This window comes from Lissotriton vulgaris, chromosome 3_1 (assembly GCF_964263255.1).
Source record: "Lissotriton vulgaris chromosome 3_1, aLisVul1.2, whole genome shotgun sequence".
Lineage (NCBI taxonomy): Eukaryota > Metazoa > Chordata > Amphibia > Caudata > Salamandridae > Lissotriton > Lissotriton vulgaris.
The window spans coordinates 1,173,112,766-1,173,139,404 of NC_141689.1; positions in this window are offsets into that span (position 1 = coordinate 1,173,112,766).

Here is a 26,639-nt window from a genome sequence, read left to right on the forward strand (position 1 = left end):
AAGCCTGCCCCCAGCACCCAAACCGTAGCCGGGGATTGGAGCACATACCAGGAAATGAGTATAGTCGCGGCTTCGAGTTGGATGTGCTGGTTTAGTTAGAACCCACACTGTTCTGGTGGTAAAGTGAACAGTTATAGGCTAACTGGCCTCTTGATGTGCAACAATCATAATATATTAATATGTCAACATGCATCAAAACACATTAAACTACGCCACAGCATGCAATTGTGCATTCGCTTGCAGGTAAATAACACACAATACAATGGAGCAGGGAACAAAATTCAGTGCAGCAGCACTAGAACTTTCGTCCAGTATCAGTGCCATTCTAACTACAATGGATAAATAAATAAGCATGCAACAAGTTGCTCATCCGTTCACATCAACAGGTCACTGCACTCCAGAATTTGTCATTCTCCCCTTGTCTTGACCCTCAGATTGAACGGACTTCAGTGGTGAAAAGGGACTTGTCTCGGCTCTGCTCCTATTTTAGGGCAGCCATTGATTTAAGGACCAAGTCTCTATCACCCTGGGATCATGCATCCCTCTCTGGGTCACACTCTGTCTCTTTTCACTCTGTTGTGTCATCAGCCACCAGAAGCAGTGGTGGGGGACTGTGCTTTGGGAAGAAGTGGAGTTAAATGTGAGCCCAGTAGGGCAGTGTCCATTGCCTGAACAGATAGACCTCCAGGAATAGGCACAGGGCTTCCCGATCTAGAAAGTCTTTAGATCTGCCATCCTTCATGATCCAAATTTAGGCTTGTTCAAACAGACCATATTTATTGTCCATATGTCGGAGCTGGGCCCAAAGAGCTATGAATGCCTTCCTGTGGTTGTTTGTCTCTCATGAGAAGTCCGTAGCTATGCAGATTAAGTGCCGTGGGTCTGTGTGAGCAGGCTGTGGTTATGAGCTGCAGCTGCTGTTCATGCCGGAGGAAGCAGGCAGGCTATAATGAGGGGGGTCACCTGCTTGATCCTGAGGCATGGGGCCCACGCAGTGCACCTGTTGGAGCTCTAGTGCTGGTGTGAAGGTCAGGCTAGTGAGGGTGGGGAGGAGTCTCTTGAGAAACCCCTTGACATCTGTGCCTTCAGCGCTTTCTGGGAAGCCAAACAAACGGACGCTGTATCTGTGGCTTCTGTCCTCTAGGTCTATAATCTTGTTTAGATATCAAGATCAAGGTTCCTGGTCCTTCTCCTGTGCAGTATTAAGACAATCTTCTATGACCGGGAGCTGTTGTTCCATCTCACTCGCTCTGTCCTGGAAGCCTGTAATATCCAAGCATATGAATTTGGTTTCAGCCTCCAAGTCTGATATTTTAAAGTCCATTCCTTCCAGGTGGCGACTTACTGCCATGACCTCCTGTAGTATGCACTCCATTGTAGATTCAAGTTGTGAGCAAGGAAGGGTCATGTCTGTTCCAGTGGTCAGTGTTCCTCTTGATGTGGCCATTGTGTGGTGCTGGGAGGCAGCCTCCGAGCACAGAAGTTGGTGGGTGGGTTTGCTGTTGGTCTTGCCAAGGGGCATCTTCAGTTCTGGGGCCCAACTCTGAGGATGGAGGTCACTGCTTTCTTGAGGAGGGGGCTCCGCTGGTCTTTTCACTGATTGGTTTCCCATCAGCGATGTGTTACCTTTAGCTCCGGTCAGTGTTCGGCTCAGGACTCCTCAGTATGTGCCTCTAGTCAGCATCAGCCCCTGAACTCTGGGGTGCCTTGGGCTCTAAGTAGGAAGAGGTTCAAGTTATGCTCTTCTTGCACCTGCGGGGAGTTGAGGAAGTGGTGGTCAGTGTTGGCGTGTTTCACTGACCCAATGGCTTGGTCATCCAATCCAGGCATCACCCCGTAGTATGCATAGCAGTGATGAGCATGGCAATACTGGGCCCTCAGTCAGTGCTGCTTCCTATCATCGAAGCCTGGACTATTACACGTGGGCCAGCAGGCGAGGTGGTTCCTCCCTTTCCTTCTCAGCCATGTCTCACCTGGAATGGCTTGGTGAGAGTCCCAGAATCAGGCATGGTTCTGGGAAAACTTCAAAGTGGCTCCTGAGCAACCGACCAGCCCTATTCTCTTCTACAGCTTAGACCTCTGGAGGGGGCATTAGCCCTGTGTCTTCACTCAATGTCGCCTCTTTCCCTCCTTACCCCCGCTCCTCACACAAGGCCGCTAGCTCATTCCATGTGTGAAGGGGGGAACCGCAGGCAGCATGAGACCACCCTCATTCAACCAAAAACCTCCCACTGCAGCCCAACCCTGTGGGTGGATTACTCTGAGGGGGGCCAAATTGTGCTTGGGCCCCTGGGGGGGTCTTACCCGGCTTGCTTACTTGTAGTCTTGAGGCTTTGGTGTGTCTGAGTGACAGGTAATGACAATTTTTCCTTTGGGGCCCATGGTGCTGACAATGTGGGCTATCTGCGTGCCTCTCTTGCGATGGGAACACCTTTGAATTGCCAATTGCCTGGTGGACTCTCCACAGGATCTCTGCTGTGACCGTGCTCTCTAGCCCTTCACAAGATGGTGGCCGTCATCCTCCAGTCGGCTTCTTCCTCAGGCCTGCGTGTTATTGAGGAGCCTGGATGGTCTCCTGGGGGCCTCTGTGCAGTATGGCTCGTGGTTCCGGAGGCAAGCAGCAGCGCCTGTAGTGGCGTGGAGTGTCAGGGGCTCCGCTGTGTTGAGGCATTTTTATCCATGTCTCAAGGGCACCTCACCTCCACGTAGGCCTTCCCTCTCTGATCTCGGCCCGATCACTCATGCCCTTCCTGTGGTGCCAATGATGCTGGTGTTAGCATCTTGTAGTGCTGGAGGCAGGCAGCTGCACCCGTACCAAAGGGGAGCCTCACAGATGCCACTACTTGAAGGTGTTACCATCCGTCACTCAAGGGTGGTGCGTTTCAACACTGCATAGGCCTTCCTCCTCAGAGATCTCTGCCCAGTCAGTTACATCTCTGTCTATCTCAGAGGTGGCGGGCGAGCGCCGGTTTCAAGTCACCCATCCACAACACCAGTGCCAGAGAGCAATATAGGACTGATCACTGAAACCAGCCCTGCTTCATATGGTCCGCCACCTCTCTGTGGGACCCACAAGCTTGCTGAGCTCTTCCCTCAAGTGGCCATCTTCTCTTGTGGCCAGACCACGCCCCACTGTTCATCTTACAAATAAAAAAATAAAGGTGAAGAATTATTTTTCCCAGTCGTTAAGAAAGAACACAACCCAGAATTACCTATGCATATATTGGAATGGTAGTTGAATCTTATGTATGTATGTATTTGGTATTTCAATAGTGCAAACCAATTTGCCGGCTTTAGAGTTGGTGGCACCCCACCCAACTCTCTTTTTTGGCACTCCGCAATGACCCCCTGCTCCACAGATTTCCTCACTACCACCCTTCAACTTTGCCTTTCACCCTCTCCATAGCCCATGTCTCACATGCATTTAATTTGTTTACAGTGGTAAACTCCGGATTAAAAACGTTCCACACTGGTTGGGGTTGGCTGTACTAATAAGAATATATTTCTATCCAAACTTACCCTTTTTAACAACATAATGATAATGAACGACTGGGGAAAATAATATAGTTCCAATCATATGCCTTGCAGTTTCCATTCAGCTCTTTGATGAAAGTTTATAGGTCACTGTGCTATATTAATGTTGTATCTTATGAGCAGCAAGTAACATAAGGATCTCTGTGACAAAATCAGAACACTGATCTTTTGACATAAAACAAATTCCTGTAATCTGCATTGCACACGTTCTTTGCAGCACACATATTAACCCTCTGTGCTACATACTATCAATAGACAAAACTCCATCTTTCTCCAGCAGGAACTTTAATCACCATCATGACTTTATTTTTGCCTGAAAATTGTCCAACACAGAAAGAACTCTGCAGCAGGTGCTTTTTAACCTATAAGTTATTTCTAAACACAGTGTCTTTAGGTCAGTGCCCGGTGCGGCCCTAGAGCCAGCCCTGTGCAAACCTAGTCAAAATGCAGAAAATGTATTTATTTTGAAGACCTATACTTTTCATATGGCTGCAGCACTTTACTTTGGTACTCCCATAAGCTCTGAATGCTGCAAGGAATCTGGCAGGATCTTAACGCATTATTCTCTCCAAGTGTATGTAGCGAGCACAAGGCTATTTTATAATCCACAGAGTCCAAAGCCACCAGCAAATCGTAAATATATGGACTGCCCTTATCCAGTGCTCTCCGGAAATTGTGTGTAACAAAAGAAATATGTTTTATTGCTATGAGAGGTCTTTAACCTCAAGAGCAATGTTCCGTAAAAGAGTAGGGAACATGAGGAGAAGGTTGGAGCAGTTCCACAATAACTTTCCCAATTACCTTAATTACAAAATGAAGAGATGGTGAAATGTTGTCATCAAAAGGTTGCATTAGATAGCAGTTTAAACTCATCTTTTTTCTGACAAGCTTTTAAAGCTTCACTGAAAAAGTGTCAGCTACATTTACATTTACATTCTGAGAAGGAGTGACCCCCTTTATCTATGTTGTGTGTGCCTGGGTGCTTGCTAGTGAGAGACCGGCAGAGTGAAGATGTCTGGAAGGTTGGCAAAAATGAATATGGCTGTTCAGGTAGGCAGTTATTTTGCAAAAAATGGAAGCACGTGCTCAGGGTTGATAGGCAATAAGGTAGTGCGCAAATGCTAGATACTTTAGCACATAAAAAACAATGTATCAACCGATTTAGAAAAATATTCTAAATTGTATTAATCTTTTTGTATTTTTTGTTGGTATATATATATAGATACAATTTGTACACAATTTACTTCTACACATAAATAATTACACATTGCTACCTGCATTACACTGGTAAATTCAACCGCAGAATCTTTAGGAGTTCACAGTTAAGTAGCATGTTGTTTGTCACATTTTATGTTAAAAACACAATATGCAGCAAAACTGACATTATATAAACAAAGACACTGGTGGTGATTTGCAGAATACCACCAACGCGATTCGGCAAATGCCTTCTTCAGGATTTTTCTTTTACCATTGAATACTAAAAAGTAAGAAAAATATAGTATCTAGAGTTTGTACCCACTGATACAATATATTTATTAACTAGTCAACATACCATACGATGCTGATAATTCTAAACCTTGGTCTGAAAGATGAAAATGAACAACACTGTGACTATTCAAGTGAGGTGAATAACCACACATTCTCTCATACCAATGTGCATTGTGGTAGACATTATATTAAAAAGTTCAGGTGGCAAGCTAGATACACTAAAAGTTATTAAAATATATATATATATATATATATATATATATATATATATATATATATATATATATATATATATATATATATATATATATATATATATATATATATATATATATATATATATATATATATATATATATATATATCCGGGTTCCGCTCTCCACGCAGCCTTTCTCACCACGCTTCCATAGGATTGAGAGAGACGGACTCGTTTTTCGTTCAGCAGCCGCTGCTATTTTTTATTGTTTCATATTTTCATTAGTGCATTGCTGTGCCACAAACCAAACGCGTTTTGGCGTACCCTGACGCCTTGCTCGCTGGTGATTAGTGTATGCTAACCCTCCTACTTTTTAAAAGAACAAGATTCCAAGTGATTTGTCAAGGTCACAGTAGTAAAAATAAACAAGGTACTTACAAAGTGTTTAGAAATCCAAAAGCGAGTAAAATATACATAAAACAGATTATATGCATTTGTATACTGACTATGCGCTTTATAAAATCCTATGCAATATAATTCTTGATCAAACATTTATATTGTGATTGAACAGAGATATAATTTGCATGTTTCGTGCAGAATAGTTATACATTTTTTACTATTCCTGTCAAATTAATTGTAACCTGTTTAAACAGTATCCCTATTACATCGCAAGGCTGTTGGAATATAATTTCATTTTAAATACTTCTGTGTCCTAAAGATTCACCCATTTATGTGCAAAGTGCAAAAGAAACCTTTTTTCAAAATGTTATAACTATCGATATTCTATTGATTCTACTCCCAGCCAGGAATAAAATGTGCTTCAGAGTTTCATTAAAATATCAAAGGAGGGTCAAGGGTTGGGGAGACAGGTGATTTGGAATTTAAAGGCTGGAATTCAAACTGCATTAATCTCATGTGCAATTCCATAAACTTATAACTGTGCAAATACAATGTACTAATCAATATACTGGACACGTATTATTATTTCCAATTTCATTTTTTGGTGACATGAATCTCATGATTGACTATTCGCCCACAAATCAGAATTCGAATTAAAATGTGTATCACCACACCATTGTCATTTGGGGTATAAATTGTTAAAGTCCGTGATTTACATTTATAGCTTTTGAATGGATGATAGAAATTCATGTATTTCATCTGAGGTTTCCATAAATAACATCATCCATTAACTACACAGTATCCCTTCATTTAAGAACACCGTATAAAAAATATAAATATATAAATATAGACTAAAACCTTATTTCATTCACAAGAAGTTTTCTATATATTTAAAAACCAAAAAACGCTTATGCTTCACAGTATTAACTCCACATATAAATTGATCCTGTGTAGGTGTAAACAATCATATTATCTCGGAGTCACCCCAAGTAGTGGTGTAGATCTTCGCAAATATTCAGGCCCCCTGGACTCTTGGTCTCTAATTTCACTATATAACTGGTTTCCAATCTCCGCAGTTGCTTTTTTCTGTCTCCTCCTCTTTTAGTGCCAGGAATATGATCTATCACGAAATAGCTGAGAACGTTTAAATTACCATCGTGCTCAGCTTTTACGTGCCTGGCTACAGGGTAAGTTGGGTCCGAGTTTACTGTGGCCCTTAGGTGTTGAAGGATCCTAGCTTGGACCGGTAGCTTAGTGCTTCCGACGTATCTCAATCCGCAAACACAAGTTAAAATATATACAGCATACTCAGTTTTACAGGTATAATACCCTTTTATCTTTATGGGTTGATCTGAGAATGCGCTTGTGTATGATGTTGTATTAGAGCCGATATATATATATCTATACTACTATTATAAAGAGAGAACTTGCACCTTTTGGCCAGGTAAACTCGGGAACCACAGCGCCAATCTACACACCCGATACATCTATGAAAATGTCAGGGTGTGTAGATGGACATAGGCTATATACATTTTTAAAAAAAGTAAATTAAAAAAATTAAGTTTGTAAACAAAGTGGTCCCCTGAAAGTAGCGCCGGCCGGGACCTAGCGCTGGCCGCTACGCGAGATGCGTGATGACGAAGGAGGAGGGCGGTGCAGTGACGAGCGGCTGTGCAGTGAGGAGCGGTGGCACAGGTAAGGAAAGGGAAAGTGAGACTGTGTGATGCAGGGGGAGGCAAGAAGGAGGCAGCAGTAAATGTAAATGTCGGAGCGCGAGTGAGTCGGGGCGGGAGGGGGGGCGCGAGTGAGTCGGGGCGGGAGGGGGGTGCGAGTGTGTCGGGGCGGAGTGAGTTGGGGCGAGAGGGGGGCGCGAGTGAGTCGGTGCGGGAGGGGGTCGGGCGGGAGCGGGTGTACTGCCCCCAGCCCCTTTCTGCCCCAGGCAACGCTGGGGCGGGCTGCTAGTATATATATATATATATATATATATATATATATATATATATATATATTTTTTTTTTATATATATACATCTGCTTCAGGACTTAAGAAACTTACAGAAAAAACTAGAGTATTATATATCCAATGGTCTATAAGGAATGTTTTCCATTTGGTTGGCTTTACTTAGATGACATAATTCCTAATAGCTAGGTTGCTTCAATCCTCCTTATATCTATGCTGTTTATAGCTGACAGGTATTCCTATTTGATGGAATTACAAAATAGATCTAGGTTACCTGCATTTTTCTCTTTGGGGATGTATACCAAGCCGGCCCTTCCTCGCTTGAACGGTAATGTACTGAGATAGGTCAATCTAATCAGCACCAAACAGAAGATAGAAAAGCATATGTTTCTGGACTCATAATACCAGAATTTCTGTATTCTATCACCTACATAGAATTACTTTCCGCTGTTAAACTAGATAGGGGTTCAAATTTTATCTAAATAAATAAGTGTTATCATGCTATTATACTTTGACAAAAAATATATATTCTTTAGTTTGGAGTAGTGTATTTGACACGTAATACAATTCAATATATTCATCCTGACTACGAGTGCCACATATACTTCATGGGATTTCACTATCAAGAAGAGAGTTAGCTATACTGTTTATAATAACTCCTATTACTTTTCGTGTCACTTACTTATTTTCTAAAGACAGTGGTCCCTAGACAATTCCTGATATTTTCAAATAATAAATATAGACTGAATAGTTACTATATTCTTTGTCCAGCCGGACAGTATTTAATGTGATACAACAAAATTATGACAGTAATTGTGGTGCATATTCAAGTGGGACACCACCGGTGTCCAACTACCACACTTAAGACAATTCAAACAGGAAGGAAGGGGTTAGAGGCAAGGGGAACAGGGTCTGTGAATCTAATGAATAGATAGACAGAAATCAAATGAGTATACTATTGCTACAAATCATACATTTGTAATTATGAACATACAATGTATTGTGGTCGACGACGTTTCGAACTCTACATGTAAAATACAGAGTTCATCTTCAGGACATAGAATACATGCCTTCAATTATAACAATCATGTGACATAGCCCACATCTGTGGAGCAATAAGGAAGTGAGAAAAAATTAACAAATAAAACGCGAAAATGAAGGAGGAAAGGGAGAAAAACAATGAACAAGAATTAAGTTGGGCAGAACAAAATTACTGACAATATTACACTTATAAGATAAGATCTTGTAAATCTTAAGTTATGGCAATAAACCTAGATCGAGCAAAGGACGTTTTGATAAAAAAGGGGGGGGGGGATGTGGAAGACGGATTGAGGAAGTATTCACAATCCGAAGGGTGATAGAAATGACGATAGAGAGGTTGAAGGAAAACGGATGCTAAAGACATGCGGGGCAGCTACGTGCTTACAGGTGTTGAGAAGCAGTGAAATTAGAGGTGGTGTCTAAGCATGGGTGCAAACTCTGTTACGTTTGCGGAATTTGAAGATTTTTGGCAAATTCGCGGTCTGCAAATCGCGCAAATTTGCCCAAAAATCCGCAAATTCGCAAGCCGGCGAATTTTTCTGCTTGGTCGCGCTTGAAAAATACAATATCGCGAGCGCGGCATTGACTTACCGTGATTCTGTGTTCGCCAAGTTGTTTTCCTCCCGGTTTGTGTGTGCTGCACCATTATGGATCTTGCTGCGTGATCGCACGAGAGGTTTTTGACCGCGATTATGTCATTGCGGCTCGCCATCTTGCACAGCGAGAGTTTGACAACGCGAGTACATCATAAGGGCCCGCGATCACGCATCGCCGTAGATGCGGTGCGCAGTTGACTTCCCGCGGGAGATTTGAACAGCCCGCGTTTCCGAATTCACAAAAATTGCAATTCAGCACAAGAAATCCACCGCAGGCAGCACAAACCTTCTGAAAATCATGATTTTGATCAGAATAACTCCTCAGATTGACATTTGGCTGCACTTTTTGTGCAAGGAGTCCATTTTGGGGAGGGTGGGAGGAAAGAAGTGCCCCAGAGTCTCCAACTTCCTGTTCCTGTCCAGCAGGCTCCTCCCAGTGCTTTGTCCATGTCCTGGTCACTTTTGATTTGGATCTGGGGCTGGAAGGATTACTTTTTGTGGCTGCTGCTGGATATTTTTATTTGAGGACTTTTTGGACTCTGGAGTTTGGATCACTTTTGGATTTGAGATTTTACAAGTAAGTTGGTGTTGTTTGTTTGGGGCATTGCAGTTGCTGCAACTACAATTTAAAAATGTTTTCACAACTTTAAAAAAATTATATTGTGGGTAGCCACTGTATCCCGTAGGCCCAGGGTTAGTCATGGGTGCATGATACAACTGTTTCTGTATGTTTTTTTTTAACTTAAATCTCATTTATGTCATGGAATTTTAGCTCACTGTTATATGTGATTTTTTTTTTAATTTTGGGGTGCCTGTAAAGACTCACTAGCCAGTAGGCCCAGGGGTAGTGAGTGGTGCATGGACCAAGTCCTTCTGTGGGGTGTCTTGAATTTAAACATCATTGAGGGCATGGATGGCATTGGATTGTGGTGATTTGTGTGTGTTTTTCGACTTTGTGGGGAGTTGTTGGGGCCTGGCCATGTGGGTGGGGGCTATTTTGAGGCCTGGTCCAGGCAGGGCCTGGCCATATGGCTGGGGGACAAGAGGCGATTTTGAAGCCAGGCAGTGTGCTCTGAGCCATAGGCCTGCACCCAGCCTGCCCTGCTTTCACCCATTATGCCCAGGGGTAGTGAGTGGTGCATGGACCAATGCTTTGTGTGAGGCCTCTTGAATTTAAACATCATTGAGGGCATGGAGGGCATTGGATTGTGTTGATGTTTGTGTGTTTTTGTACTTTTTGGGGTGTTGTTGGGGCCTGGCCATGTGGGTGGGGGCTATTTTGAGGCCTGGTCCAGGCAGGGCCTGGCCATGTGGCTGGGGGACAAGGGGAGATTTTGAAGCCAGGCAGTGTGCTCTGAGCCATAGGCCTGCACCCAGCCTGCCCTGTATTCACCCATTATGCCCAGGGGTAGTGAGTGGTGCATGGACCAATGCTTTGTGTGGGGCCTCTTGAATTTAAACATCATTGAGGGCATGGATGACATTGGATTGTGTTGATTTATGTGTGTTTTTCGACTTCTTGGGGTGTTGTTGTTGGGGCCTGGCCATGTGGCTGGGGGACAAGGGGCCATTTTGAAGCCAGGCAGTGTGCTCAGGCCTGCACCCAGTTTGCCTTGCTTTCATCCATTATGCCCAGGGGGGCTCATCGGTGCATGGACCAAGTCTTTCTGTGGGGTGTCTTGAATTTAAACATCATTGAGGGCATGAATGGCATTGGATTGTGTTGATTTTTGTGTGTTTTTCGACTTCTTGGGGTGTTGTTGTTGGGGCCTGGCCATGTGGGTGGGGGCCATTTTGAGGCCTGGTCCAGGCAGGGCCTGGCCATGTGGCAGGGGGACAAGGGGCCATTTTGAAGCCAGGCAATGTGCTTTGAGCCATAGGCCTGCACCCAGCCTGCCCTGCTTTCACCCATTATGCCCTGGGGTAGTGAGTGGTGCATGGACCAATGCTTTGTGTGGGGCCTCTTGAATTTAAACATCAATAAGGGCACGGATGGCATTGGATTGTGTTGATTTATGTGTGTTTTTCGACTCCTTGGGGTGTTGTTGTTGGGGCCTGGCCATGTGGGTGGGGGCCATTTTGAGGCCTGGTCCAGGTAGGGCCTGGCCATGTGGCTGGGGGACAAGGGGTCATTTTGAAGCCAAGCAGTGTGCTTTGAGCCATAGGCCTCCATCCAGCCTGCCCTGCTTTCACCCATTAAGCCCAGGGGTAGTGAGTGGTGCATGGACCAATGCTTCGTGTGGAGCCTCTTGAATTTAAACATCATTGAGGGCATGGATGGCATTAAATTGTGTTGATTTGTGTGTGTTTCTCGACTTCTTGGGGTGTTGCTGTTGGGGCCTGGCCATGGGGGTGGGGGCCATTTTGAGGCCTGGTCCAGGCAGGGCCTGGCCATGTAGCTGGGGGACAAGGGGCCATTTTGAAGCCAGGCAGTGTGCTTTGAGCCATAGGCCTGCACCCAGCCTGCCCTGTTTTCACCCATTATGCCCAGGGGTAGTGAGTGGTGCATGGACCAATGCTTTTGTGGGGCCTCTTGAATATAAACATCATTAAGGGCATGGGTGGCATTGGATTATGTTGATTTTTGTGTGTTTTTCGACTTTTTGGGGTGTTTAACTGGCTTCCTTTGCTTTTAGTTGCACAAGAGAACCACCAGTGCCAGGAAGAAGTCCTGCAGCGGTGTGTGCAGCACACCGTCACGTGTGGCCACAGACAACTCTGCAACTCGTGCAACTGCCGCCTGCTGTTCTGACATCTGAAGAAGATGGGCCCAAAGAAAGGTGGCCGTAGCTCCCCTACAAAGAAAGTTGCCACTGCCAGTAAGAAGGAGCAGAAGAAGCAAGTGGTGCCACTTACCAAGGAGACTGGTGTGCCCACAGACACTTTTTTGGGAAAAAAAACAACGCCTGCAGTTGCGGGGTCCGCCGGGGGCCAAGCTGGGAGGAGCACCTCCACTTCATTGGGCTCAGTGCCACCACACCAAGTTAGGTCCAAGTCCATGAGGGCTGCAGAGGCAGCCACTTTGGTTCTTCAATCACCATCGACCAGTGATGTTGGCTCGAAGCAAGAAAGTAGCAAACAATCAACGCAGGGTGTAACTCAGCTGACGAGTGTGCAACAACCACAGCCGCAACGACAACCACAGGTGCAACTAGTACAAGCGCAAGTACATGCGCAAGGAGAGGCGCAAGTACATGCGCAAGGAGAGGTGCAAGTACATGCGCAAGGAGAGGCGCAAGTACATGCGCAAGAAGAGGCGCAAGTAGAGGCGCAAGGAGAGGCGCAAGGAGAGGCGCAACTAGAGGCGCATGGAGCGGCACAACTGCCCACAATGCTTGTTCCTCCAGAAGTAGGGGCACATCAGGAAATCGAGATTCAAGCAGAGGTATCATCCGAGGAAGCCACTCCTCCTGAGGATGATCCATTGTCTTCCAGATCCCTAGCAAGAAAAAGGTCAAGGAGGTCCACTACAAGTTCTTCTTCAAGCCCCCTTCCTTCTGATGACGTTGATCTTGATTGGAATCCAGCAATGCAGTCTGAGAGAGAGGCACGCCATGAGCCGACAAAGGTAGCTAAGCTTAAAAGGAAGGTTCCCGCAAGGCTTTCCCTTATGGCTGATGATGACGACGAGCAAGAAGTGGTGTATGCTGCTGATGAACAGTCTGACGATGACCCAGTCATCACAGACGTCACTCCAGCCCCAGCGGGCATGCAGCAGACAGACATGTTTACCGTATCCCAAATTGCTGCTTAGCGGGATGTGGGCAGCGTGGGACTGGTACCACCACCAACGCATTTAACTACTACACCAACACGACCTACAGCTTCCATATTTTCTCTTCAGAAGGGCCAGCAGGGACCTCCATCCAGCTCGACCTCCATTACCTCAAGTAGTGGTGCTGTAAGTGCACAACAGTCGAATGCAGCCACTCCCATCCTCCACTTCATCTGCCATTGAAACTGAAAGTAGCACCTCCACCACCAGCAGACATTTCCAGTCCCCAGTTTGGGACTTCTTTAGTGTTATACACTCACAAAACAAGACCTAGACCAGATCGGCATATAACATTCAATCAATTGCTGGTGTACCATCAAGTGCAAACCTTTTTGCCCTATACTCCTCTCTTTTAATTGCTGAGGTAGGAGGTACATCCAAATTATGCCATAGTTAAAGAACATATGCCCAAACCCTTGAAAAACATAAACCAGTTGTGAGACAACAAATAACACACACCTATGTGCCTAGATAGGTAAACGGAGGGAGTTTAGAAAAAAGTGTGATTGAGCGAGATGGCACCTCACGGGCGAACCACCAACGGGAAACTGGCAGGTACTCACCAGGATTGCCCTGATCTCATCATTGGCGCCATCAGGCTCAAAGGAAAGATGGGTGTCCACAAAACAAACAAAAACAGTGTTTCTGAGGGAATGCAGTGTATGGGAGTAACATACAACACAATACGTGTCACACAACAAATACGTAAAAGACCACGAGCAACACAGAACTTAGCTTTATTCTGTCACTTTGGTGTTGGTCGCGGGGTGTTAAAAAAGTGCAAGTGGCTAATACCTATCTAGCCATACTCCACTTGCTGACATGTTTCATTGCCACTTCCAATTTGGGCAATTTCTTCAGGGCGTTACATATTTTTAAGCCACTGCATGAGGACAATCGTTGTCTTCACAACTGAAATACAGAAATAAAAAAACACATATAGTTTGTCATCCTTTCATATATTGAAGCCAAGAAGTGAGAGGCTTCAAAGTGTGAGCAGTCCCAGGCCACATCCAACATCCAGCTATTTACCCTCAATCGACCAAGATGGCGCATACCAGTCGAGAGGTCCAAACCAGAAATAGGTTTCAGGGTGACTCCTAGTGTGAGTCACTTTTCTTTCCGCAATTTTGCTGTGGAAAATAGAGCATAGGTGGTTTTAATCTCTATGTGCCTCTATGTGTAAAACCCCTCAAAATATATGAGCCTTTGCCCTTCCCAAAATCTACCCGTGTGACTATGTCCAGGGATGGTGGTAAAGACGCCCTGAAAATGTGGGTGATATCAGTTTAAACACCCGCCTTGTGCTGCAGTCACCCACAGTGGTTTGTAAGACAAATCGACTTTGTTAGATGGCACTATGCTAGCTATGGTGCATCATAATGTAAAAGTAATGGCGATCCCAGATGGGCCAATTTGTAAAGGTATTGTATTCCAGCCCTGTGCACATGCCAAACAGTTTTTACTCGAAAAAACGGACTCTTTATATAAATAACGTTAAGTGATCAAGCGATCCCCCCACTCAATACAGGACATACAAAGTCACAGTATTAGTGTCTATTGACTCGTAAAGTGATGCGGGCTTCAAGATCGCTAGAGAACCAAACCCCCCATATCTGGGACATATGCGATAAACAGGGCACGAAGGCTCGTCTTACCGGTAAAGAAGAAGAAGCCGGTTTTCACTCAGCACACCCGAAAGCCGAGCTGCAGATTTCAGACTAAAAATAGTTGATGGGCTTTGGAAACAACACTCGCGAAGTATCGTGAGGGCCCGGGTCCGCCATGTTGGAAAGGAGAGACTCGCTTATAGCTTGCCAAAGGGCACACGTTAGTGAATAATTTACTCCCACCTAAAAGCGCCCCATTGAACCCAGCCAACTAATGGGATGTAAATACATTGAAGGAAACAACACTCGCGAAGTATCGCAACGACCCGGGTCCGCCATGTTGGAAATGGGAGACTCGCTTATAGCTTGCCAAAAGGCACAAGTTAGTAAATCATTGCCTCCCACCTGCTAAAAGCGCACCATGGAGCCCAACCAACTAATGGGATGTAAATACATTGAAGGGGCACTAGATGTAAAAAAACGGACATGCGAATTATCGCAAAAACGGGGGTCCGCCATGTTGGAAAGGGTTAAGGTCCTATCTCTAACACGAAGGAAAAGGAATTACCTTCAGTTACTGCCTAAAACATCGAAAAGTGCAGATGTTTAAAGAGGGGAAGAGGGAGATTCCACTAAAATGACAAGACAATATTGTTAAATGTCTAATGCGAGATTTAGTAGTTTCAGAAAACCTGATAAATATGTCAGGAGAGAGGGTCCCAAATACAACACAGGAAACAGTACCCACAGAAACAGAGCTATTTGGAGTCATGTTTAACAGTGGGATAATATATCCTAGAAAAGTATGTAAGCCCCATCCCTTACAGCTTTAGAATACAGGGAGTGAGTGGAACTTAATGCACTTTGTTCCATTCCAAAAGTTCATTCAGACCTTTCCTTTCACATTTTTCTTGATAGATCCATCTGGCTTCCTTGGTGGTAAGCAGCCGCTCTACCGATCCAGGGTCGCCTATCACTTTCACTAACACTACCCACTTAAAGGAATGTTTGTTGGTGTGGCAGTGTTGAACCAGTTTGGTGGTGAGTTTTCCTGCCCTGATAGTACTGAGATGTTCCTGTATCCGCGTTTGGATTTTTCGGGTGGTAAGTCCAATGTACTGTAAGCCACATTCGCACCCCAGCCTGTAGACCACATTTGTGGTGTTACAGTTGCTGAACATGGTTAGAAACCATTCTTTCCCTGATTGCAAAGTGACCACTGTCGTCTTAGATGTTAGTGGACGGACCGAACATCCTCCACAGGGAAAATGTCCAATGGGGACTGTGCTGTTTTTGGACGTATTTCTGGCCTGTGCCCTAGTGTGGACCAGTTTATCCTTAAGGTTACTCGACCGTTTAAAGGCAAACCTGGGCGGTGGCATTTTGAAATTACCGCTAGATAGTAGGGACCAGTGTTTGCGGATGGATTGCCTTATTTTCGTGGCTAAAGGATCAAAGGTCATTACCACAGGAAGACAGTCACTTTTTTCTTTTTTGTTGACCTCAAGAAGGGCACTCCTTGGTGTATTCAAAGCTGATTTCTTGGCTTGTTTTATGATCTTAGCAGGGTAGTTTCTTTTTTCAAACTTTTCATATAGGGCTTGTGCCTGATCCCTGTACATGTCCGTGGTGGAACAGTTTCTGCGATATCTGAGGAACTGCCCTACCGGCAGGTTATCTCTTAAGGCCCTAGGATGGTATGAGTCATACGCCAATAGAGAATTCCTGTCAGTGGGTTTGTGGTGTACACTAGTCACAAGGCCACCATCCTTGGCCGCGATGTCTAAATCAAGGTATACTGCCGATTCCCGACTGTAAGACCACGTAAAACGCAGGCATTGGTCTTGTACATTAATCCAGTTGAAAAATTCTAGGAGTCTTGCTTCGTCTCCAGACCAGACGCAGAGCGCGTTGTCTATATATCTGCTCCAGAGACCGACATGGTCTCTGAAGGGATTGGTGGCGGGGTACACGACGTGCTCCTCGAACTGGCCCACGTAGATACAGGCCAGGCTGGGTGCCATAGTAGCCCCCATTGAAGTACCTGTAGTCTGCAGGAACATCTTATCCTTGTAACTGAAGAAGTTCTTGGTTAAGGCTAATTAAATGCACTGTAAAACAAAAGTTTGTGGTGCATCATAAAACAATTCCTGTGACCTCAGGGCGCGCGCTGCTGCCACAAGCGTGGCATCCTGAGGAATGCAGGACTACAGAGACTCAATATCTTTTGTTACCAATATCTCTGTGTGTGGATCAAAGGACATATCCTTAATGACATTTAAAATGTCCATGGTGTCCTTAACAAAGGATTGTTGTGTAACAACAGATTCGCGTAGGAAGTAATCAGCGAATTGCGATAATGGTTCCAGGACAGACTGTATCCCAGACACAATGGGCCTGCCCGGAGGGGGCCGGGCAGGCTTATGAATTTTTGGCAGGATGTAAAACGCAGGAGTTCTGGGGGTGGTATTCACCAGAAACTCCGCTTCTTTCAGGGTGATCCAATTCTTTTCTTTAGCCTCTCCTACCATTCCCTTTATGGTGGTAAGTAATTCAGGGGTGGGATCTTTATTCAATGTCAGGTAATTTGCGCGAACATCGAGTAGGCGGTAGACCTCTGTCTCGTAGCCACATGTGTTAAGCACAACTACCGCTCCCCCCTTATCCGCGCTTTTTATAGTTAAGTCGCTGTTGTTCTGCAAACTCTTCACAGCTTCCCAATCTGATCTAGACATGTTCTTGTGATTGGTGCTCATTGGTTTAGAATCCAGCAGTTCTATGTCCTGAAGAACTCTAGACTCAAAAACCGCAATCTCAGGGCCCAAAGACCCACCTGGGGGCACAAAAGTGAAAGGTTTCCTTAAGTCAGTATTGAACCCTTTTTGGTTTTCCTGTGGTTGATTCGCAAAGAATTTTTTAAGTTTGATCTTTCGTACCGTTTCAAAAAACTCTACTCTACATTTAAAAGAGTCATGGGTAGGAGTTGGAACAAAGCCTAAACCTTTGTTAAGCACTCTTAGTTCACTTTCAGACAGGGTATGGTTCGACAAATTTACCACTATGTTGTTTATTGGGGTTGTCTGCCCCTGCTCCGGGTTTGTCGTGGGGAGAATGCCTGCCATTGTGGGGGTGGTCGGTTGCCCCGTCCTCTTCCTTTTCCTGCCTGACCTCCGCCCCTGTTGGCCCCCTGTCCCGGGCCTAAAAAAGAGCGTAGCAGTACCCCCAAGTCAGCGTTGCTCTGTTCTTGGGGGTTGAACCTCACTCTACTGGTTTGGGGCCTATCTTGTTCGTCCTCACTGGATGTGTTGTTGAATGTCCAGTTTGTAGGGGTGCGTCTTTGTTGTTGTCTGCCACCCCACCCTCTACGTGGCCCACTTTGATTACCTAGTTCTGGCCCTGACTGGTAGTGTGTGTCATTAACGTAGGGGAATGCCCATTCATGAGAGTATCTTTGAAGGTTTCTTTGGAGTCCCTTAATCTTTTGGTTGATCATATAACTCTTATATTCATTCAGGTCGTCTTGTAATTTAGAGAGATGCTCTTTGGTGTTGGTAAGAGTGTTGTCCCTACTAATACTATCCTCCAGTTCTAGGATTTCTTTCAAGAGTTCCTCACTCAATCGCTGAGCTGTGCTAATAATAAGGATTAGCCAATCCCTGGTGCATTTGTTGGCTATATAGCTCCAGTCTAACCTGAACTTTTTGTCATCCAAAAAAATCCTAGGTTCTATTCTCACAAGAAGACTTGCTGGTGAGGCTCCTGATGTATAGTACTCAGACATTAATGCCCCATGAAGGGCAATCCTAACTTGTTTCTTTTTAAGGTTGCTGAGTTTTTCCCATTCCTCTCTAACTGTTGTGTTCCCTAATAATGGGGAGTCAGACAGGAGTGAAGGTCCTGCTAAAATTGCGGCAATTTGTTCGTCTGTGAATGCTAGACAATTTTTGTCCATAGTCTAGATAGATTATCAACTGTATGTAGAGTGTGGGGGGACGCTCACAGGAAGGAAGAAAGGAATAACGTGTAAAATCAAGGGAATAGTAAAGTTTTAGGGCAAGAAGAAAGCTCTCACGGCTGAGCCGCCGTCCACGTAACAGTTACCAACAAGGAGCTTAGAGGGAAAACTGGTCTAGGTCGCCCTCCACTCAATTATGTACTCACAAAACAAGACCTAGACCAGATGTCAGAAGTGTACCTGAATTTCAGAGGTTCTCCGTAGAAGCAGATGACTTGAAGGGAGGACCCCAGCTGAATATTTCCCAAATCCCTCACCTCCCTGGAACCGGATCTCTCCGAGGCCAGGAATGAAAGGGAAAGGGGAAGTGGATAGACAAACAAGAGAGACGTCCACACAGGTGTCTTCTGACTCTTCTTACACTGCAAGTCACACCTAAAACATTAAGAACATCATTAATACAGTTCCCATAACTATTGGCCTTCTCTAGCACTACACTCCCTTGAGACTTGACTCATACCTTAAGCTTGTGTGGATTTAGCTGCTCTCTTAGAATGTCCAGAATTACTTTCAGTAGCTTGAGAATATTTTAGCACTATTAGTTCGATGACAGGACAACCCTTTTTGAAGACGAAGATATGGCGGTACACAGCAGTATTAATTATATGCATACAATTGAATACCCCTATCTACAAGAGCTGTTGAAAGCTGTCTCAAGTGCTGGCTGGATCGATGAGAAAACCTTGACTACAACAGTTCCAGAAGTTACGTCACTCCTTGCTATTACTGTAGTACAAGGACAATTCTGCTCAAACTCTTACTTGCCGTATGACTCACAAGAATAGTCTGATAATTGCTAATTGCTTCTCGAAAACTGCAGTCTCTAGAGTTGGTCCAACAGACTTTTTCTCACAAAAAAGGAACTCAAAAGGAAACCTCCTACTTGTGGTTTAGACGAATGTCAGGAACTCTCAGGAAGGACGACCCACAGGAAACCACTCTTCATTCAGAAGCGCAAAGATACTCAGACTGTGTTCGACAGGATAAACAGGCTCGAACTCTGCTCCAGCCTCAGATGAGACGGAAGATGAACTTAGGTGCAGGAGCACCTCAGAATGCTGAATCCGTCACTGAAAACTATGAGAAGAAAGCGTCCCATAAGACGGAAGGTGAGGTTCCTTGATTGACAATTAACCCCGCACTAACAGGTAGTGCCGAAACTCAGAATAATGCGGAGAATGGACGCACCAAGGATAAGCACGTTCGTCCGCCAGAAAATGACAGTTGAAGTGCGTGGTGCTGGGCATGCGAGCGCACGAAATGGCCGACAGTTAGCTGAGAGCTGGAACGCTGACCGAAAGAGCAGAAAGGCACAACCAGGAACCACCCCGAACCTAAGCAGCCCACTGTTGAGCTACTCGCTGACGCCAACTCCACAAGGATAGAGTAGGAACCAAACCCGAAATCAAAGGACATTTTAGTCTCCCAGACTTGTTTTGACTTGCACCAGGTCGGACTCTGACACCAGATCGGCATATAACATTCAATCAATTGCTGATGTACCATCAAGTGCAAACCTTTTTGCCCAATACTCCTCTCTTTTAATTGCTGAGGCAGGAGGTACATCCAAATTATGCCATAGTTAAAGAACATATGCCCAAACCCTTGAAAAACATAAACCAGTTGTGAGACAACAAATAACACACACCTATGTGCCTAGATAAGTAAATGGAGGGAGTTTAGAAAAAAGTGTGTGTGAGCGAGATGGCACCTCACGGGCGAACCACCAACGGGAACCTGGCAGGTACTCACCAGGATTGCCCTGATCTCATCATTGGCGCCATCAGGCTCAAAGGAAAGATGGGTGTCCACAAAACAAACAAAAACAGTGTTTGTGAGGGAATGCAGTGTGTGGGAGTAACAGACAACACAATACCTGTCACACAACAAATACGTAAAAGACCACGAGCAACACGGAACTTAGCTTTATTCTGTCACTTTTGTGTTGGTCGCGGGGTGTTAAAAAAGAGCGAGTGGCTAATACCTATCTAGCCATACTCCACTTGCCGACATGTTTCATTGCCACTTCCAATATGGGCAATTTCTTCAGGGCGTTACAAATTTTTAAGCCACTGCATGAGGCCAATTGATGTCTTCACAACTGAAATACAGAAATAAAAAAACACATATAGTTTGTTATCCTTTCATATATTGAAGCCAAGAAGTGAGAGGCTTCAAAGTGTGAGCAGTCCCAGGCCACATCCAACATCCAGCTATTTACCCTCAATCGACCAAGATGGCGCATACCAGTCGAGAGGTCCAAACCAGAAATAGGTTTCAGGGTGACTCCTAGTGTGAGTCACTTTTCTTTCCGCAATTTTGCTGTGGAAAATAGAGCATAGGTGGTTTTAATCTCCATGTGCCTCTATGTGTAAAACCCCTCAAAATATATGAGCCTTTGCCCTTCCCAAAATCAACCCGTGTGTCTATGTCCAGGCATGGTGGTAAAGATGCCCTGAAAATGTGGGTGATATCAGTTTAAACACCCCCCTTGTGCTGCAGTCACCCACAGGGTTTTGTAAGACAAATCAACTTTGTTAGATGGCACTATGCTAGCTATGGTGCATCATAATGTAAAAGTAATGGCGATCCCAGATGGGCCAATTTGTAAAGGTATTGTATTCCAGCCCTGTGCACATGCCAAACAGTTTTTACTCGAAAAAACGGACTCTTTATATGAAAAACATTAAGTGAGCAAGCGATCCCCCCACTCAATACAGGACATACAAAGTCACGGTATTAGAGTCTATTGACTCGTAAAGTGATGCGGGCTTCAAGATCGCTAGAGAACCAAACCCCCCATATCTGGGACATATGCGATAAACAGGGCACGAAGGCTCGTCTTACCGGTAAAGAAGAAGAAGCCGGTTTTCACTCAGCACACCCGAACGCCGAGCTGCAGATTTCAGACAAAAAATAGTTGATGGGCTTTGGAAACAACACTCGCGAAGTATCGCGACGACCTGGGTCCGCCATGTTGGAAAGGGGAGACTCGCTTATAGCTTGCCAAAAGGCACAAGTTAGTAAATCATTGCCTCCCACCTGCTAAAAGCGCACCATGGAGCCCAACCAACTAATGGGATGTAAATACATTGAAGGGGCACTAGATGTAAAAAAACGGACACGCGAATTATCGCAAAAATGGGGGTCCGCCATGTTGGAGAGGGTAAAGGTCCTATCTCTAACACGAAGGAAAAGGAATTACCTTCAGTTACTGCCTAAAACATCGAAAAGTGCAGATGTTTAAAGAGGGGAAGAGGGAGATTCCACTAAAATGACAAGACAATATTGTTAAATGTCTAATGCGAGATTTAGTAGTTTCAGAAAACCTGATAAATATGTCAGGAGAGAGGGTCCCAAATACAACACAGGAAACAGTACCCACAGAAACAGAGCTATTTGGAGTCATGTTTAACAGTGGGATAATATATCCTAGAAAAGTATGTAAGCCCCATCCCTTACAGCTTTAGAATACAGGGAGTGAGTGGAACTTAATGCACTTTGTTCCATTCCAAAAGTTCATTCAGACCTTTCCTTTCACATTTTTCTTGATAGATCTACCTGGCTTCCTTGGTGGTAAGCAGCCGCTCTACCGATCCAGGGTCGCCTATCACTTTCTCTAACACTACCCACTTAAAGGAATGTTTGTTGGTGTGGCAGTGTTGAACCAGTTTGGTGGTGAGTTTTCCTGCCCTGATAGTACTGAGATGTTCCTGTATCCGCGTTTTGATTTTTCGGGTGGTAAGTCCAATGTACTTCAGCCACATTCGCACTCCAGCCTGTAAACCACATTTTTGGTGTTACAGTTGCTGAACATGGTTAGAAACCATTCTTTCCCAGGGAAAATGTCCAATGGGGACTGTGCTGTTTTTGGACGTATTTCTGACCTGTGCCCTAGTGTGGACCAGTTTATCCTTAAGGTTACTCGACCGTTTAAAGGCAAACCTGGGCGGTGGCATTTTGAAATTACCGCTAGATAGCAGGGACCAGTGTTTGCGGATGGATTGCCTTATTTTCGTGGCTAAAGGATCAAAGGTCATTACCACAGGAAGACAGTCAATTTTTTCTTTTTTGTTGACCTCAAGAAGGGCACTCCTTGGTGTATTCAAAGCTTGTTTCTTGCTTGTTTTATGATCTTAGCAGGGTAGTTTCTTTTTTCAAACTTTTCACATAGGGCTTGTGCCTGATCCCTGTACATGTCCGTGGTGGAACAGTTTCTGCGATATCTGAGGAACTGCCCTACCGGCAGGTTATCTCTTAAGGCCCTAGGATGGTATGAGTCATACGCCAATAGAGAATTCCTGTCAGTGGGCTTGTGGTGTACACTAGTCACAAGGCCACCATCCTTGGCCGCGATGTCTAAATCAAGGTATACTGCCGATTCCCGACTGTAAGACCACGTAAAACGCAGGCATTGGTCTTGTACATTAAGCCAGTTGAAAAATTCTAGGAGTCTTGCTTCGTCTCCAGACCAGACGCAGAGCACGTCGTCTATATATCTCCTCCAGAGACGGACACGGTCTCTGAAGGGATTGGTGGAGGGGTAGATGGCGTGCTCCTCAAACTGGCCCACGTAGATACAGGCCAGGCTGGGTGCCATAGTAGCCCCCATTGAAGTACCGTTAGTCTGCAGGAACATCTTATCCTTGTAACTGAAGAAGTTCTTGGTTAAGGCTAATTCAATGCACTGTAAAACAAATGTTTGTGGTGCATCATAAAACCAATCCTGTGACCTCAGGGTGCGCACTGCTGCCACAAGCGTGGCGTCCTGAGAAATGCAGGAGTACAGAGACTCAATATCTATTGTTACCAATATCTCTGTGTGTGGATCAAAGGACATATCCTTAAGCTTTGAATACACCAAGGAGTGCCCTTCTTGAGGTCAACAAAAAAAGAAAAAAGTGACTGTCTTCCTGTGGTAATGACCTTTGATCCTTTAGCCACGAAAATAAGGCAATCCATCCACAAACACTGGTCCCTACTATCTAGCGGTAATTTCAAAATGCCACCGCCCAGGTTTGCCTTTAAACGGTTGAGTAACCTTAAGGAAAAACTGGTCCACACTAGGGCACAGGTCAGAAATACGTCCAAAAACAGCACAGTCCCCATTGGACATTTTCCCTGTGGAGGATGTTCGGTCTGTCCACTAACATCTAAGACGACAGTGGTCACTTTGCAATCAGGGAAAGAATGGTTTCTAACCAAGTTCAGCAACTGTAACACCACAAATGTGGTATACAGGCTGGAGTGCGAATGTGGCTTACAGTACATTGGACTTACCACCCGAAAAATCAAAACGCGGATACAGGAACATCTCAGTACTATCAGGGCAGGAAAACTCACCACCAAACTGGCTGCTTACCACCAAGGAAGCTAGGTGGATCTATCAAGAAAAATGTGAAAGGAAAGGTCTAAATGAACTTTTGGAATGGAACAAAGTGCATTAAGTTCCACTCACTCCCTGTATTCTAAAGCTGTAAGGGATGGGGCTTACATACTTTTCTAGGATATATTATCCCACTGTTAAACATGACTCCAAATAGCTCTGTTTCTGTGGGTACTGTTTCCTGTGTTGTATTTTGGACCCTCTCTCCTGACATATTTATCAGGTTTTCTGAAACTACTAAATCTCGCATTAGACATTTAACAATATTGTCTTGTCATTTTAGTGGAATCTCCCTCTTCCCCTCTTTAAACATCTGCACTTTTAGATGTTTTAGGCAGCAACTGAAGGTAATTCCTTTTCCTTCGTGTTAGAGATAGGACCTTTACCCTTTCCAACATGGCGGACCTCCGTTTTTGCGATAATTCGTGTGTCCGTTTTTTTTACATCTAGTGCCCCTTCAATGTATTTACATCCCATTAGTTGGTTGGGCTCCATGGTGTGCTTTTAGCAGGTGGGAAGCAATGATTTACTAACTTGTGCCTTTTGGCAAGCTATAAGCGAGTCTTCCCTTTCCAACATGGCGGACCCGGGTCGTCGCGATACTTCGCGAGTGTTGTTTCCTTCAATGTATTTACATCCCATTAGTTGGATGGGTTCCATGGGGCGCTTTTAGGTGGGAGTCAATTATTCACAAACGTGTGCCCTTTGGCAAGCTATAAGCAAGTCTCCCCTTTTCCAACATGGCGGACCCGGGCCCTCGCGATACTTCGCGAGTGTTGTTTCCAAAGCCCATCATCTAATTTTAGTCTGAAATCTGCAGCTCGGCGTTCGGGTGTGCTGAGTGAAAACCGGCTTCTTCTTCTTTACCGGTAAGACGAGCCTTTGTGCCCTGTTTATCGCATATGTCCCAGATATGGGGGGTTTGGTTCTCTAGCGATCTTGAAGCCCGCATCACTTTACGAGTCAATAGACTCTAATACCGTGACTTTGTATGTCCTGTATTGAGTGGGGGGATCGCTTGATCACTTAACGTTTTTTATATAAAGAGTCAGTTTTTTAGAGTAAAACCTGTTTGGCATGTGCACAGGGCTGGAATAAATTACCTTTACAAATTGGCCCATCTGGGATCGCCATTACTTTTACATTATGATGCACCATAGCTAGCATAGTGCCATCTAACAAAGTCGATTTGTCTTACAAAACCCTGTGGGTGACTGCAGCACAAGGGGGGTGTTTAAACTGATATCACCCACATTTTCAGGGCGTCTTTACCACCATCCCTGGACATAGACACACGGGTAGATTTTGGGAAGGGCAAAGGCTCATATATTTTGAGGGGTTTTACACATAGAGGCACACAGAGATTAAAACCACCTATGCTCTATTTTCCACAGCAAAATTGCGGTAAGAAAAGTGACTCACACTAGGAGTCACCCTGAAACCTATTTCTGGTTTGGACCTCTAGACTGGTATGCGCCATCTTGGTCGATTGAGGGTAAATAGCTGGATGTTGGATGTGGCCTGGGACTGCTCACACTTTGAAGCCTCTCACTTCTTGGCTTCAATATATGAAAGGATGACAAACTATATGTGTTTTTTTATTTCTGTATTTCAGTTGTGAAGACAACGATTGTCCTCATGCAGTGGCTTAAAAATTTGTAACGCCCTAAAGAAATTGCCCAAATTGGAAGTGGCAATGAAACATGTCGGCAATTGGAGTATGGCTAGACAGGTATTAGCCACTCGCACTTTTTTAACACCCCGCTACCAACACGAAAGTGACAGAATAAAGCTAAGGTCTGTGTTGCTCGTGGTCTTTTACGTATTTGTTGTGTGACACGTATTGTGTTGTCTGTTACTCCCACACACTGCATTCCCTCACAAACACTGTTTTTGTTTGTTTTGTGGACACCCATCTTTCCTTTGAGCCTGATGGCACCAATGATGAGATCAGGGCAATCCTGGTGAGTACCTGCCAGGTTCCCGTTGGTGGTTCGCCCGTGAGGTGCCATCTCAAAAAGTAGCAATTTTTTTTACCATAATTGTACTGGGAATTGGTTTATTGATCATATAGGCTGCCTTCTGGTTGATTATAATACTGCTCTGCCAGATACGTATAGGTAGTTTCTTTCCTATAGAACCTTACATCTTTGTTAAACTTTTCTATTTTGTGTTTGGTAAGGTATTCTGTACATGAGTGAAGATCCATTTCTATATCTTCTAACTTTTTTTTGGTGTCTTCCACTATGCCTGTACTCTTGATTTTTTCTTCTTAACCCCTTCCATGCTCATGACGAGCTCAGCTCGTCATGAGGCACAGTTGAGCTGTGCTGATGACGAGCTGAGCTCGTCATGACACCAGCAAATTGGCAATTTTCAGCACAGGGGAAAAATAACCACAGCAGCGATGTGGTTAGTCATGAATTTCTGCTGCCAGCTGTTCTAGAACCTCTTGGCAGTTTCCACTATCAGCATCATATAATCACGCGAGCAGCGATTTGATATCAAAGCCCATCGTTCTAAGAATTCTTTTATTTGAATGAACAGTCCAGGGATACTCCTAACACGCAACCCCTGCAGTATTTCACCTGCTTTTAGGTACTTGAGCATGTAATGCCCATGTAGCTCTATGCGTTTCAT